At 38.5% G+C, this 17,811-nt stretch overlaps 1 protein-coding gene across 3 annotated transcripts in view; it reads left to right on the top strand.

Annotated features, from left to right (window-relative positions):
* Positions 1 to 17,811, top strand: part of add3a (adducin 3 (gamma) a) — a 115,423-nt gene that overhangs the window by 7,882 nt on the left and 89,730 nt on the right. Inside the window, exons 2-3 of one of the 3 annotated variants that reach the window (XM_028018237.1) lie at positions 11,195 to 11,231; positions 11,369 to 11,412. The exons of 1 other annotated variant lie outside the window; for it this stretch is intronic. The gene's annotated coding sequence lies outside the window, so the exon portion shown is untranslated. The remainder of the gene's footprint in view (positions 1 to 11,194; positions 11,232 to 11,368; positions 11,413 to 17,811) is intronic. One more of the 3 variants, XM_028018238.1, reaches the window with a different exon arrangement.

The following is a 17,811-nucleotide window of genomic DNA, read 5'->3' on the forward strand; positions in this document are numbered from 1 at the left end:
CTGTCCAGGGTGAACCCCGCCTCTCGCCCAGAACGTTAGCTGGAGATAGGCACCAGCTCCCCTCCAGACCCCACTAGGGGACAAGGGTGTTAGAAAATGGATGGAATCGTTTAACTGCCGTCATTGGTGGCTGTTACGTCCAACAAGGGCACAACATATTTGAGGACACGTAGGCAAAACTGAGGGTCTAAAAAAATATATTTTATTTTAAAACTCTCTTGAACTTTTCTTTTGGTTCAGCTGCTTTGATTTTCTGTGGAGGAAAGAGAGAAAATTAAACGTCCTCAGTTCCCTGTGTCCCAAAAACGAAGAAAGGAACACACAAAAATCCCAAAAGTATTAACAGAAAGTTGAACCTGGTGAACCGATCAAAAAGAACAAGACTGTACAGCAGGGGGCCAACCCTATACAGGGCCGTTGAAGCCCTTACTAGTACCGGACTAAGGCAAAAAAGAATCTACTGCAAAAGAAATAATCGAAAACAGGACAACCGGTCCCACCAGGCCAAAATCACAACAAAAAAGCGGCAAACAAACAAAGGCTAACAAAAATACCGCATGGCAGACTGGAGACGTCAGCTGCGTCCTACAGCTACTGGAGATGTGCGGGCACCGCGTCAGAACGCATCCTAGGTGGTGGTGGAGCGAGCAGAAGGGCGGTAGGGCCGATTTCAAACATGTCAAAACCCAGCCTATTTATAGGCGGTCCAACAGCGCCATAAATTAACGAGACTAAGCTAATTGCAAAAAGGAATTATCCAAACTCCAAAGTATATTAAACAAAAGTCATTCAACTAAAGTCAATACAAAACAATCTAGAAAGAAAAAAATAAGCAATAATAATTATAATGTGACCGAAGCACATAACAGTGGCCATGCTAATTAGCCTTAGCAATGGTAGCAGGCTATGTTGTGGTGAATCAGCATAGTCTAGCAAAGAGCAAGTGTGAGGAGATGAGCACGAGAGTGATTGACAGCGCTAATACCCTCCCCCTGGCTCTGATTGGTTGTTTTTGACTGAGTGGTGTATTTCCAGATCTAGTTGGTACTGGAAGCACTGGAAGAAGGCAAGAAGGCAGAGGAGCCTTCATGGTCACTTTTAGTCAGTTTGAAGTTTTTCCTGTCTCACTTTAGTTTATGTTTAGTACATTTTCATTCATAGTCACTGTCTGAGTTGTTGGTTAAAGCAGTTTTGTTTACGGTTACATTTATTTATTAATTTTTTTAAAGATTTTTGTGGCCTTTGGTCACTAGTAACTCAACAAGAAGAAGAACAGACAGAAAATTGAGGCCATGTAGTAAATGACCTGGGGGTGGGAATCAAACCCAGGCCGTTTACCGCATGTCACTCTCTGCTCTCTGCAACAAGGCCTCTCTGCTTATGGTGGACTTGCTCTACCAATGAGCCACCTGGTGCCCCAGACAGAAAGATTTTACCATCGGCTCTGGGAACATTATTATGAAATGCTTATAAAAGAGGAAATAAGAATCTCTGTGTGCTTGTTTATGAACTCTTTTTCACCTCTCGTGTGTCCAGGAAACACTCTCTGCTGCCTCTGTGACCAAACGCCTCCATTTACCAAATCATCTGGCGGGCACACCCATGTATCTGTTCCGGCTTGTGCACGCCCACACACACACACCAAGCTATTGTTAAATCACTCACTCTGTAACAAATCCCAGCTGGCATCGCTCAGCTCAGCTAGCTGCTAAATCCGGATGTCAGTATGGCTATCTACTTTTTAATGTCTTCTGTAGCTACATTAGCTTGTTTCTCAAAAAAGTCATCATACTCGCCACCAAGGTGAGGTGCTGGGTCAGCACTGCTGAGCCTTTATGTTTTGGCATTTATCCGTTGTGCTGAGTGACTCAGTCAAGGGTCTCATCAATTCAGTGAGCTGGATGTGTATTTGCAGTCATTTGGAGTCATGAAACGTTGAATTTTGTCTCTCCCTTTGCTATGTAAATATCTATGTATTACTGTTGGGTCATATTTGTCAGTCCTTTCAGTTTCTTTATTCCCTGATATGTTTTTTGAACTATTTTAGTATTAGTATTTAGTGCTAATTCAGGTTATGGACTTCCAGCTAACCATTTTTGCGAGTCCACCGTTTTATTCTCTAATAATAAATAAAATGGATATATTATGGCAAAAAGTTCACTATTTTTGCCATAATAGTGAAGGGTTTGACGTGATCTAAAACACTTCAAACCCTAATCTTAGTATTTGTTTATGCTCTTAAACCAATCTTGTGAGAAATGAATCATCAAGCAATGTATTTTTTGCCATTGCCTTGACAAGGTTTTGGTTGTATATCTTTCACACTAATCTTTCCATTTTAGACCTTTTTCTCGCCAGAAACGGCTCTAAAATTCAGCCAAGGGAGATGAAGTATTAAAGCAGTGCAGAAGGAGACGAGCAGTTATGGGAGCTGAAATGTAGTGGGATTTATGCTTATGTCCTGCTCCTGAATAAAGTAGGTTAAAAAAGGATTACTTGGGTTCCGTGCCTTGGACAGTCGGCCACTGACCAAACACTGCTGGTTGGGTTGCTTTGTAGAAAATAACCCGCTCTGGTGTGCTCTTAAGTGTGTTTTTTCAGCATAGTTAACATATCCTTATGAGAGGCTTTCAAAAAGCTATGTGCATTTTGCAAAATCCATCTTGTTCCAGCACAGATAAAACTGTACTTGTATAAAGACAGAACTGAACATCTCTAGTGTTTTATGTTCAGATCCCTATTATCTGCTGTCATCTCCCTCCCTTTTGTAAACTATCTGAATGAACAGTTTGTACACTTCTGTAAAAAAACATCTTCATCTACTTGTTGACCTCATTAGTAAGCACCTCATTTGTAAATGTGTATACAGAAAGTTGCTGAGTCCACACTGCCCATCCCTAATCTCCACTCTCTCTGAGCAGAAAATTCCCCCAAGTGGCCACAGAATGATTTGCTGAGTTTATCTGGAAATAAAGTCAGCCCTCTCGCCATGTCACCACTTCTAACATTTGACCTGTTGGAGTAACCGAGTCTTCATGGATGCCGACGGAGCTCCTGCACAGCATAGCATGAAATTAGATTATGTCATTACAGATGATGCGGTGTCAGATTGGTAGAAAGACAATTATTCACCTGAAAGCATCTTTTGTTTTTTGTTTTTTTTGCACAGCATTAAAATACATAATAGTGTTGAAATCTCAACAGGTTATCTTCCACATAATAAAAGGCCTGTACAGAGTAGTACCACCCTTTTCCACTAGCACCTCTAAAGCATGGCTCGACTCGGGTCACAATTTGGATGTTTTGTTTTTTTTTTCACTACAATTAAGTTATCAACTCTATTGCGTGGGTTTGTCGCTTTAGGACAGCACCAGAGTCCAAAATGTAGCGCAAGGTAATCTGTGCACAAGACTAACACGACACAACGCAACAATGGAGGACATGGCTGGTACCAAATAACCACCGGCTGTGGAACGCCTTTAATACTGAGTAGCTGAAGAGAGCCTTTATTTAAAACAGCTTAAATAGACTTGTTCACAATCTGCAATGCCATCAACTTTTCTCTTGTTTCCTCCTGCAATGTCTTGTTATATTATAAGCTAAATTGAAAACTGTGACCAAACGCCACAGTTTGGTCACACGTAAATCTTGTGTTTATGTACCAATTTCATGCTGAGGTCATTGTTCATGCTGCACTAACAGCATATATCTGCCATCTTCTTGTACTTCTTTTTCTCTGCTGGAGGCTTGTTTTTTTATTAGTGACGCATGTTGCATTTGGTTCAAAATCCCCCTTCCTCCTAACCCTCACACTGCAAAACAATCTCTACATTTGTCTGTGGTGTGTGTTTTTCTTGATGTGTGCATGTGAAGTACTTTTACGTCTTTATTTAATTGGACCGCTAACATTTGATTGGGCCCAAGTGGTTTTGCCTTGTGGTTGTTTAAAATTTTACACATTGTTTCCAATGAGCTGGTTCTGTTTCTACAGTAGGTTGTTATATTGTCATTAGAAACCGAAGCAGCAATATTGGATATATTATTGTCTACATTTTACATAACATTTAAAACATAGATTTTTCTTGAAATTATCTAAAACGTACATATTAAAATGTTAGTTACAGTATACTGGGAGCACATACAGCACCACCATCTGCCACAGCTCCTTTGCCACCATCATTACTTTTTCATTGCAAATGGGAACCTGGTGAGCCTGAGCAGAAATAAACAGACTGAAGCAGATTTCAAGCTGTCACACCCAGTGTTCCCAATGTGTTACAAGTTTCAGTTACTCAAGGAGCAACATTGCATTACATCCTGTGCATTCAGTTCGCAACAATGTACTTTGTGAAAGACAGATCCACCCTGTAACTGTTTTGGCTAAAAACAAAAGTGCAGTTTGTTGGTTAGTGTATTGATTTCAGCTGGTTGTACTCTCACTAGCTTTAGTTTGAGGTTACAGCAATATTTAATCACTTTTCTAAAATCATGGACTTTAGAAAAGTCCATGAAAAGTCAGGCATAATAGATTGTTCATAGATTGTTCGACAGAGTTATATGTCCATCAACTTTAAGTTGAAATCTTGTTTTTCTTATTTCCTTGAGGCAAGGAGTCACCCAACAAATATACTGCTTACATGAAAAGGTCACTGTCCTGAGAGTTCTGACACACACACACACACACACACCCACCCACACACACACACACCCACACACACACACACACACACACACCCCACACACACACCCACACACGCACTTTGTTTCCACTGAGGATGTATCTGGTTGGAGCCATGGAAAGATACCCTATCAGATGTGCTTGATGATGTGTCACATGTCTTGGACTGTTGTCGCTGGATGGGAAGTATGCGAAGGCAGAATTTCCTTTACCTCAGCAGAGGAAATCACGGGATGCGACCCAACTTTTGTTTTCTGTCTTCTCAGGATGGTCACAGATACATTTTGGGTTGGAGGCTAGAGGGGGAAAAAAATAAAAAAGCACAAACATGAGGCTGTTAAACATCCTGCTTACTGTGTTTCTGCATGCTGCATGGACTGCTGTGTTGGTATAGTATTTCTCTAATGGTTGTTTTCAGCTTTAAGTGATGTCATCCATCTTGGGATCAGGAAGGCTTTGCTACTGTGGCCTAGAGTTGATGTTTTGAGTTCTGGCCAAATTCTGATGCTATTCCCTGGAAAATCTGTTTCATGGCCTTGGGACTTAACAGAGAGTGGAAAGTAGAAGAAATAGGCTTGTTGTTGAAGCGTAGGGTTAAAGTTTTTAACATATGAAGGATTTCTATAATGGACCGATCTGTAGTTTTGCAGTCCTCTTGAACCCTTTCTTCAGCAAGGCTTTCTTGTTAAAACAGCTGTTTGGTGCACTGAGGGGTTTAGCAACACATCTGGCTAAAAGCACAGTAGAATAAGCAATACCTGGCTAATGAAAAATGTATTTTAGTTTTAGTTACACAAATATAGTAAGTATTCAAAATTTACAAAACAATCCGTATAGCAGGATAAAATGGTAGAATGAACACCACTTTTCTATACCCTTTTCAGCTTTTTTCTTACCTTCTGAAATTATAAATACTGTTTTTGAGCTGTACACAAAATGCACAAATATGTTTATTTTTATTTTTTTTCTCCTACATTTGTAATTGTATTTCCAGGGCCTCACAGAGGAGCGATTAGCATCACTGTTGCCTTGCAGCAGTAAGGTCCTGGGTTTGAGTTTGCATGTTCTCCCTGTTCATGTGTGGGTTTTCTCCAGGTACTCCGGCTTCCTCCCACAGTCCAAAAACAACAAACCGAACAACATGCATTGTTGTTAAGTTAGTTGGTCTCTCTAAATTGTCCTCAGGCGTGAGTACATGCATAGCTTATGTCCTGCGATGGACAAACAACGATGGACGGTTTCAGGGTGCATCCGGCATCACGGCCAATGGCTGCTAGGCGCTAGCATGATCCTTTGGTTGAAAGAAAAAAAATGTTATCTAAACCTTCTGAACTCACACACCGACATCAGCTGAATGGTGCTTCATGAGACAGATTTCACTTCGATGAGAAACAACATGTTTTAATATTAGCCACGAGATTAAATTCATGCTGTTGTCTGACGATAAAAATGACTCTTGGCTCCACCAAGTCTGAAACCTGGAAAGCTTGAAGGTCTCAAATGTTTATGAACCCATTTGTTCATAATTTGGATAATTATATTGTTGGTCTAGGATGGAGAGGGTTTAGTTGCTCAGAGGTCTTCTTTCGAGTATTTATGCTTATTCTTCTGCGGATTACATTTGAATCCAAACAGATTTATTTAATAGCAGAGACTAGGGAGTGTTTGCTTCCTGATTGTTCACTCGCAGACAGAAGATTCTTTAATTATATTTGAACTATTCCAGCGTTTTCTGTGTGTGCCTTGATCAAAGTGTGTTTTATTTTACTGAATTCAAAAGACCGTCAATTCTCAACGACTGATTCTAGCAATAAACTGATCACAAATTTGCAAATCATTTCTCAGAATGTGCTGCTAAATGTTTCCATCTATAAAAAAATAGTGTAGCATAACCACCTTTAAAAAAAGTAAGAGAACAATGTTGTGGTGCTATAAATGAAGCAAAACTTAAGGAATTGTTTTTGAGGGTTATATTTTTATATATATTATGCGACTTTAATCACATAAAGAACACTGGCTGATTGTTGCCTTTATCACTTTTGTGTTGCCAATGTACATGTTGTGCCTCTTTAATCGATTCGGCTAATAGACAATGAGAGTCCCTTTTAATAAGAGCAGTTTTGAATTGAATTAGATTTGTTGACGCAGTGAAACAAATGCTACAATGAGCTGTGATGTTCTGCTGGCAGCTCTTTATCCAACGCAGCTCCTTTGGGGGTAGATGAGTGGTTGCACAAACACTCACAGACCTGAGCTGCCGTCTTTGTCAACCTTTAATATAACTGGTTCACTTGTGATTGTTTCTCTGGGGAAATCAGTCTCCGCAAAACAGCTGAACCGTGATTATTCAGATTTATTCATTTATTGTTTTAATAAAATGTTCTGTTCTGTTTCCTGCTGAATAAACACAGCCTGACATTGAGTCTTCTCTGCCAGTTTGGTAGCTGGGTTAGGCAGAGGAACGGTGGTCAGCTCTGTTTTGTCGCAGCAATTCGCAGCCTGGGTTCCCTCTGTGTTGGAGTTCATATGTCTGGTTTCTTTTTTAGATTCCTGCCACTTTTAAAAACATTAGACTGTTGAGTTAATTGGTTACTGAGTGTGTGTGTGTGTGGGGGGGGGGGGGGGGGGGGGGTTGTTTGTCCCGTGTGTCTTTATTACCCTGTAATGGACAGGCAACCTTTCCAGGTTGTCCTCCCTCTCGCCCAGTGACTGCTGGAGAGAGACACCAGTCTCCCCGACAAAAGGCGGGTATAGACAACTGGATGTTCTGTATAATATAAAAATATAACACTTATTACATTTATTTTATTCATAGCTTTTTCATGGTCAAAATTTGCCGTTTTACAGCCTGTTGTGTCTTTTCAAATCACTCACCCCTCTTCTGTAAAATATTCGGTTTCATTTGTGTTTCTGTTTTGTTCATTTCCTTATTGCTTGTTTACCTTTCTTCCATCTAACCATATTCAGCTCAGTTTCTACATTCATTATTGCTCAACAGTTTTTTACCATGTTTAGTTTTACTAGTTTAGTGTTTCACAATAAGTTCATCCTTTTGTACTTGGTTACCTAGATTATTACTTGTAATTTTGTATGTCTTCCATTTGGATCTATTTCCCCCCCTTTTGCTTCTGGACCAGGATTCTTCTGTTGCCAACCCATTGTTTCCCTGTGACTCTGCCCGTGTGTCATGGCCAGCGTTTTTATAAGCCTCCTTTTCATTTTTTAAGTTTAGATGCTCTATTTTTCCCACAAGTGATCACTGGATCTTTTACAAAACCTCAAACCAGACTCTTACTAAAAAAAACCAAAAAAAAACCAGAACATTATTAGAGAACGACGGCGTCTAAAGGAGATCAATGAGGATTCGCGTGACAAAACGTCTCATCTGTGGAATTTAATGGTACCAATTTAAATTTACTTATTGTAAGTCTGACCTGTTATTGATCCATATGGAGTGATGACACTGAACAAATAATGAGTTAATAAAATAGAAGTTCTCAGAACGTGTCTGGGTTTTATGTAACGGCGCTAAAGAGGGTCGTGCTGCGTTGCTGGACAGTCACGTCTGCCAGATCACCAAGGCCACGGCAGCGGTCAGCAGAAACACTCGTTATGTAACTGTGCTGGTTTCTCTCTTCTCCCTGCATCTCCCCTCCAGTACGACACGATCTGTCTGACAACTCCAGGGTTTTGCTAATGCAGTCGTATTCAACAAATTAGAGTTTTATTTGAAAAGTTCATATTAGTAACTCAGTTCATTAACTGAAACGCATACAGATTAATTTCACACTGAAGGTTTTTAAGCCTTCATTTCTGTTAACACCTCATGCAAACGCGACATTTACGATTAGGGTATCGTATCAGAACAATAAATACATATTTTAAGATAGAAATGTGGGCTTGATAAAATGTATGTTTGATATTAAGATTATTTTCAGACAGATGCTCTTCAACCCCTCTGGCTCTAAGTGGACATGCAGTGCAAAAATACTTTAAAAAAAAATTATTTACATTTTTTTAATTCTGTGAATTATTCAGTAGCATTCAAATTCACATTATTTCATGCAGAACTTGTACTACTTTTCTAATCTAGGAGAAGAGAGTTATATGACAAAAACATCTAATCATTTTAGTAGGAAGATCGACAAATAATGACTTCGTTCACCGGTTGTCAATACAAAAACATTGCTCTCGGAGAAAACTCCTAGGATATTTAGTTGAAAAAACTAACAAAAATAATACTTTTGTGTTCCAACGTAGCCTTGTAAAATATTTACACTGCAAGAGAGGATCTGTTTTACCAGTAAAAATACTTTTTATTACAGTCATACAGCCTCTGCTGTATTCCTTTTAATTTTGCAGTCCAACTTTCAATGATCTAAATAATCATAAATCTGAACTATAAATAAATTAAGTAAATTAATAATCTGACCAACGTCTACATCAGCCAATGATCTCAGAAATCTTCTGCCTAACTGCATTTCTGCGACCACCAACTTGAAATGTCCTGTAAACGTTTGTAGGCCTCCTATTTTCAACCCCCTGGAATTGTTCCAAATATTTTTGAAGCGTTATTTGGGACCGGTCCCAAAACTCCCTGCTGACGAGTTATCATCATCATCATCATCTTCATGGAAGTCAGGCTCAGTGACCTCAACAAAAACACAGCTCACATGTCATCAGTCAGCTCTTGTTCTCCCATGGCGAGCTGTGCTGCTTGGTGTTGACACAGTTGGTGTTTTTGTGGATGACACAGATGATCACTGAGGGAAAACCGATTCCTCTGGGCTTCCTGCAGTGTGATGGTACTGTCGGTGCAGAGCGTAAACTACAGTGGAATGGAACAGAAAATAATAGACCTTTGTTGTACCTCAGTGGAGAAATTCAGGTGTACCAGCAGCAAAGTGACAGACGAGTCCAAGCATGTAGACATTACACAAAAATAACATTTCCAAAAGGGAATAATAACAGACTGTACTTTACAACATAATAAAATACTTTTCATTTATCAAATATAACATAATCTGATTATTATTAAAAAAATGTAAAGTGCAACAGAGTAGGATTACTTTTTTAAAAAGTACAAAATATGCATCAATATTTGTGTGTTAAAAAATCTATTTTTTTTTTAAATGAAGAAAAAAAAAACAAACAAGGATGTGCAAAAAACAGCAGCAATGTTGATGGATTGAGGAAAAACTTCAAATAAGAAGTTTTTGCTTAAGCAGTGACGTTTATAAAGTCTAACAGCTGCGGGGAGGAAGGATCTATGTAAACGCTTTTTTGTGCACCTAAGATGCAACAGTTGATCACCGAAGGAGCTTTACTGTTCAGTCAATCCACTTTTATCAAAATTCTTAAAAAAATAAAATAAAACTGGTTAAGGCATCAAATGAAGCTGCAGAATTAAATGGTGCAAAATGGAATCGTTAATCGTTTTCTAGATCTGTCAAGAATACAATCATTGAACCTCGTAACTGAAGTGAAGCACTTCTGAATCTAAACTTTTGCTGAAGCGTTTATATCCCTTGAACTTCAGGTTTTCTCACATTATATCAGCAGAATTTAATGTATTTCATTGGTAGTTTATGTGATAAACCAAACACCAAAGTGGCCGATAACTGTGTGGTGAAAATTTCTTATGAGTAAAATTCAAAAAGTGTGACATGCATTTGACTTCAGCTTCTGATAACTGAAATCGAGTGCAGCCAATTGCCTACAGAGGCCCCCTTTACTTGAAAACTGAGTCCACCTGTACGTAATTGAAACTCAATATAATCCAGCTGCTTAGGGGAGGCCTCAGATGTAGTAGAGAATATTACTTAAACAGCATCACGAAAGCAAACTAATAAAATAAAAAAACACAGCAGACAGACCAGGGAGAAGGTTGTTGAGAAAGTAAAACCAGGGTTGGGTTAGAAAGCAATATCCCAAACTTTGAGATATTTGACAATATTCTTCAGTCTAGAATCTGTGACCAGACTTGTGGCGATCCAGTCATCCAGTGACTGATCTTAAGCTATTTTGCAACGAATAGGTAAAAATTTAGTTTTTAGATTTGCGAAAAGGCCAGAGATGTTGCCCAACACACTCGCAGCTGTGATCCCAGTGGAAGGTACTTCTAAAAAAGCATGGGCTCATTGGGGATGAATACAATGTTTCTTTTCTAATCAGAATATTAAAAGCCATGAATTATTCTCCTTACACTTCCCAATCCTGTACAGCTTTGTGTTTTTTTTGTTTTTGTTTTTTTATAGCATAAAATCCGTGTAACGTATATCAAAGTTTGTGACTGCAGTGATAAAATGCTGAAATGTTCATGACGTGTGAATACTTTTACACAGATATGAGTGAAGTTAAGATCATCTCATAGAACTTGTTAGTTGGACCTCTGGTCTTTACTTACACTTTGTTAAATTACAAAGTATGCTGAGATTTCAAGACCACTGAAGATGTTTTTCCTTCCATGAAAGCAAGAGATTTCCTCATTTGTGTTTTTGTTCCTCTCCATTACAGGTCTCAGAAAACTCGCGGTGGATGAACGGCATTCAGAGTAAATGCTCATTTCTGCCACAAGCTGGTTTAGATTTCTTAACCTTTAGATACCTACTGTGGTTTTACTGGTTGCAAAAGTCCTTCAAGACTGAAACACATGAAGTAAACAAACTTTTTTCTTCTTCTTTTTTGTAGCTTACAAGACGTGACTAAGTTGAGAGAGCAATCCTTTCTAAGAGGTAAGAATTTCATGGGTCTCATTCCAGCTACTGAACTTTCACACCTGTGGATTAGAGCGACTGCACTGCTCTGTTTAGAGTATTTCTTCACACATAGCAAGTACAGGAGGTTGGAAATAAAGTAAAAAAAGGGAAATGTTGAAGTGAAGTGCTCCATGAGGCCTTTCTTCCCTCAGCTTCCCATCTTTCCTCCTCTGTGGTTTCTGCCGAGGACACAGCAGCCACCAGGAGGGAAGTTTTGGGCTCTTTTTTGGAAAACCTTGAACAAATGACAATGCTTTGGTTTGCGCTTAAAGGGATCCACAATAGACTATACTGTTTTCACATCTAAATGAAATATTTAGATTTGACAAACATTTCATTTAGATGTGAAAACAGTACAGTAATTAAACTTTAGGCTGCTTAGTTCTTTATACATTTTAATAAAACATTGTCACACGAACGCCGTCACCATGTATTGTCACACGAACGTGCGTAGTCTCTCATCAGTGTCCATCGCTCTCTGTTCTCCTCAGAATATGCTCAAACCGTCATCTATTGCAATCGCTCCTTCATTGTCTTGCTCTGTTCCCCGCTCCAATCAGATCATCACTCCTGTTTTGTTTCCCTTGTGATCCTCTTTGTTCTACAATATTATCATGATTGCATCCCTATCTCTCCTGTCGCAATGGAATGTTGATCAATCTCTAAGGCCTGAAACAACAAGACGGGGATGGAGCCCTGAAGCCGAGCAGCTTCACATGTGACTAACAAAGTAAATCTATGATAATACGTCAATATAACATTCACCCGTGTGCGCGCACGCGTCTGTGTGCGAGCATGCAAGCGGCTAAAAGAGGTGGAGGAAAATGCGATCATTTCTTCCTTGAAATACTTTGCTTGTACGTTTTGAAAGGAAGAGGAAAACAATACATAAAATCACAACAAGAGAGCTGCTTTGGTGTTCTGAGTTTCCCCTTCTTGTCATTTTCAGCCCAGATATTAAAACACCACTTGCACACCTGTCGGCTGATAAAATCAACTTTGTTGCTACTTTTGATGGTTAAATTGAATCTCCTCCTTTGTCTTTAATCATCTTCTGAGTTTTTGTATTTCCTCAGCCTTCATCATTTAGTTTGCTTGCACTTACACACGACTGCGTCCTTCATTTTCTATCCTGTCCGAGTGTCCAACTTGTGCCTTTGTTTGGTTCATAATGGTATTAATGAATATTATTTTGTGAATATTGTGAAGAAAAACATACTACAGACATTATCTATCTAATCAAACAGCAAGCGTGTACAACTTCACCAGATTTCACAGAATGTAAATCCCATGTTTAACTTTCAAGATGTGAGCTGGTCATTTCTAAATGTATACTTTTAGTGTAAGTGTGAAGCAGGTATGTAGAATATTTTACTATTATTATATTTTATTTCCCATTAGGATCCCATCAGACGGCTATCTCTCCTCAACTGGGTTTGGTTTCCTTAGCAAACTTCCATCTTGCTACTGCCAACGATGTGGAAGGGTTAGCTGAAGCGCTAGGCCAGTATTAGCGTCATTTTTCTCTGTTTCGATATGACTTGCGGATTATTCGACTGGCAGCATTTTTAAACGCTGTTCCGGCTAATTGCCTGTGGATGAATGACATCTCTGCTTTATAAAGTTAACGCTTAGCTGTCATAACTTTCTGCTCTCGCAGCTGTGCTCTGTGCTTCCAACACAGCAAGTTTTCATCTGAAGGAGACCTGCCACAGATACAGACACAAAGAGAGATGCGTCGCCTTTTGCTGCGCTTTTATCTGCGTTGCTGTAATTATTTTACAAGCCTCTTTCGTGGTTTTATTCATGTGGTATCATAGCAAGCTGGCTAATGCTACGCTGAGCAAGGATAAAACTTGTCTCACTCGTACAAGTGAGGATGGGTGTTGAGACATCTTATATTAACATTTGCTACTGTTGTAGTGAATTAGCTCTTCAGTCTTTTTACCCTGACCTTGCCCCATGCTCTCCACTAAGGCTGACATCTTTGTGATTTTGAACTTGTTCCCCATATTAAATGACAACCACAGCTAAGCTCCTAATGCTCCAATTTATAAATTACTCCACAATAGAAAGGAGATTAGCAGCTGTCGATGTAATCCCTTAATGAGTTTCATTGTGATTTCTATGTTCAGTTTCTCCTGGGCTGATGGCAAAAATTTAGATGCAATGAATAACTTAATCAGCTTTGACTTGTGACATGTTCCCGGGTGGACTTTTTTAACGTCGTTAAGTCTTTGTTTTTACTTTCTTGTTGTTCCTAAAATAGCATAATAAAACTATGAACTTCGCTCTTAAGCTCCAATGTACTCACCACTTAATTGTACTTAATTCCTGTCTGTTTTTATTTAACTGACTGCAGTGATCACTCGTGAGACAAACTCCCAATTTCTTCAGAATGTTGTTTTTTCTTCTTCACTGGGTCATTCTTGTAAACTGGTCTGATGTGACTCGCGTTTGGGAGAACATGAAAGTGAAAGAGAGGGAAGGACGTTGCATCCTTAAAAGAAGCTAACGGATGCCAAACTGTTAATATAAAGGTTGAGAAAAAGCTGCATACACAAAGGAAGAACACTGAGACGGGTAGTAACTTTACTCGTAAACCGTTTATACAAATGAGTCTCAGACTTTCCGTCTATCTTTTCTGTCTGCTGGGTTTTTTTTCTCCCCCTTTTTTTATTTTCACTTTTCTTCTCTTCAGTCTCTCTTAGCCATTCTTCCATTTTTAATTTCTCCAAATCTTTGCACTTGTTCTGGACGCAGACATGCTGAAATTGTGCGTGTAAATACTGGTCTTCTTTGCGTTTGTTGCCATCCTAAACTCCAGATAGTGAGTAGCATGGAATCTAAATAATATTATTATTATTTGTTACAAATGAAGCAGTTTTTCATATTAATATTGAGAACACTCATACTGAAGTGACAATGAATTTGTGATTTGTTCCAACCTATAAATGCTTGAAACCATCTTCCTCTAAAGCACATATGTCAAACTCAAGGCCCGTGGGCCAAATCCGGCCCGCCGTAGCTTTTTATGTGGCCCTCTAGATTCTAGACTAAACACTGCGTGTGCTTAAATATTATGTTTTCAATCAAATCAATGTAGTTTTTATCTGTTTACTGCCAAATTATATCAATCAGTCCCTCCAGTTGTTTGAGAATTATCATGGAAATTCACACAAAATCAACAAATCCCCACACTTTTTTGTGCTAATACATAATTTGCAGATTATGTATGCCTCAGTCTTAATTGATGTCAGATTATAGACCATAATCTACACAGCGAGTAATAAAAAGTCGCATTTATCGTTATAAATAAGCACAAATATTGCAAATATTTCCAAATTAGTACCACAAACACTTTGATCTTTATTACAGAAATCACAAAAAGAATCACGGAATCCTGGAGGGACTGGAAAGATGTTCAATAATATTATTTAATTTTCACAATTAATTGATATTTTAACAGTTTGTGTATGGGTTTTATCAATACATTCTGGCACAACAGGCCCTTTTAGAGCATTCATGATAATGATTTGGCCCAAAACGAAAATGAGTTTGACACCGCTGCTCTAAAGTAAGTGTTTACGTTTCTTTGTCTTATTTTGTTAGATGTTTCCTGTTGTCCACAGTTATGATGTACAGTAACTATCACTACAGGACAAATGAGCTATTATTTTTTCATTTTGGGTTTTTATTGCTATTGCTTAGTGAAGCTGAAGTGTTTATCTCTTGTATTTTTCACAGAAGTTTTTATGCTTTAGACAAAATATCTTTGTAAATATTGATATTTTTGTATTACTATAATTGATATGTTGAAAAATTTAAATACACCTAAACGTCTAATTCTACTGAAACCATATTTACTTATTGAAGTTGAAATGTATTTGAAAATGTATAGCAGTTGTTTTTTTAGGCATTTAATGTAAAAATGAGGTCAAGTAATCTGCTAAAATGAACTTATGTTTTGATCCCATGAAGCATACCCCAAAGTAATACAATTGATACTCATTTACTCATCTGTCGTAAAGAAATATTTCAAATCTATGTGAATATTTGCTGTGAGATTCTTAAATATCATGTTTTACATATAATTATTTTTTACAGTTTACTTCCAGTAACTACCAGGTCACTGGAAGAGAGACCGTATTGACTGCTACAGCCTCCTGTGACGGAGAAAAGGTGCAGAAAAACTAAAATAAACAAAACAAATCCCCCAAAAACAAACTATTAAACTATTAAGAATAAAACAAGAAGGATCAGACAACCACTGATAAACTGGTCACATGATGAAGACAAGTGTACTGATTGCAGATGAAGTAACTCTGAGCTTCAAAAACTTCTAATGTTTTAAATGTACAAAAAAAAAAACCCTCTGCAAAATAACATAAAACTACTTAAAAGTCAGGAAAATAACTTTTTTTAAAATGCAAAATCAAACAGAAGAACTCCAATATCGTCATAACCAGATCTGTTTACAATTTACCGGACAGGTAGATTTAAATCATATTTCCTGAGAAAAGGTTAATTACAGCAACATTTATTTGGCAAGGATAAACTGACTAAATTGAACTTGCTTATTCCTCGCTCTCGCCTCGACTGACTTCCACTGATCTCCGTCAGCTGATTATTTATTGTCCTTTCCAAGAACTGACACACTCCTGATTCTCAGATACAAACGGTTTTAATTACACTCCAAGTGGGAGTTTTCCTGATAAATAACAGCTGTCTCCTTTGTGCCTGGCTGACGAGAAACAGATTTTGTTGGTTTGTGCGCGCTTGTGTCGGTGCTAATTGTTAATGTGCTGGTTTGGGTTGGAGCTTTAAGGCCACATTTGATATGATTTGTCATATCTTGATTGCTGTTGTGTTAGGATGGGGGGAAAAAAACAGCGACGGCTCTGATCTTACCGATGAGACTCTGGATCTCCTGGTTTGTGGATACGTGAGTGTTTGCTCACTGATTGGTGTGGCTGAGGAATGTTAAGAAGAGACTATTGAATTTCAGTGCTTTCATGATGTCATTCAAAGTAGGAACTCTAAAAAGGCTGCAGTCACCGATTGGAGTACAAACGAGCAAAACGCAGCATATTTCACCGCTCTAGTGGGAGTGCTGGGACGAAGACGCACATTTCAACTCACTCAGGGAAATTTCACTTTCAGCTCTCTTGGCCTTTGCAGCTCTTGCCGAACAGAGAGGCAACAAATGACAGCTTTGTATTTTAGGAGGCTGGGAAAGTGGGGCAACACTGACACACACACACATGGATACACACGCCTGCACACGCACACAATCTGACAGTGTCAAAGCCAGTGCCCAGTTCTGTTTTGCTCAATAGGCTGATTCATTGAGGCCTCCTCATGACTCTGGAAGAGAAAATGGAGTTGCGGTGAAGGGGAGGATGAGCAGTCAGGAGTGTTGCAGCTCAGCACTGTGAGGCTGACATGACCTGGCAGTGGTCAGTGTGTGTTAAATAGGAGGCCGTAATGACCCGACACACTGTCTATACGAAAACAAACTCACCTTATCGGAGTCTTTGTTTGCATGGACCAGTAATAATAGTTTTAATTGTGTAAATGTTAAAAGGAAGTAGAAACTACCCATTGGAATTTAGGGATCATTTTAACCCTTTCATGCATAGCGGTCACTGCAGTGGGCAGTCATGTACAAGCCATTGTCTTGTTTCTTGTGGATTTTTATGTTGTAAATGAACTCACTAGTGCATCATACAACACACTGCCAACTACTGGCCGTCCACTGCAAGTACAATAAAGTTTTTTGTTAAATCCAATATGGCAGACAGACCGACCCAGTCCCTCCTTCTACTGTAGAGGACTCTTACAGGTAAAAAATATATATATATATTGTGACATCAAGTAACCCCTAAAGACCAGAAAATCGCAACTGATCACCTAAAAAAAAAATGTAGAAAAACTTTTTATTTTCTTTACAAACTGATTTCCCACCTTTTTTTTATACCTAAAGAAAATCAAAAACACTTTGGAAAACAAAATCCTGACCTAAAGTATCACAATTCATGCATGAAAGGGTTAGAAATTGAAATATTTCCATAAGCATTATAGGAATTGTGTGAATCAGTTATTAGTAATTGGAGACTATTTGAGCAAACCTTGCCACACACATAGATATAAGCCATTTGTTTTGAAGGTATTAATTTTTAAATTAGTTTTTTGTTTTCCACCTTTAATCCCCAAGGAAATTTTCTCTCCATTTAAATTTTCCCTCAATAACCTCAGATAACCAGAATAAGGAAATTTCAACAGTCCATAACAAATATTTCATAGATTAGGTTTTTTTGTGTGTGTTTTTTTTTGTGGGCACAGTGAGCTCTTTCCTCTTATGAGAATTTTTAC

The sequence above is a fragment of the Xiphophorus couchianus genome, chromosome 5 (genome assembly GCF_001444195.1).
Source record: "Xiphophorus couchianus chromosome 5, X_couchianus-1.0, whole genome shotgun sequence".
Taxonomy (NCBI): domain Eukaryota; kingdom Metazoa; phylum Chordata; class Actinopteri; order Cyprinodontiformes; family Poeciliidae; genus Xiphophorus; species Xiphophorus couchianus.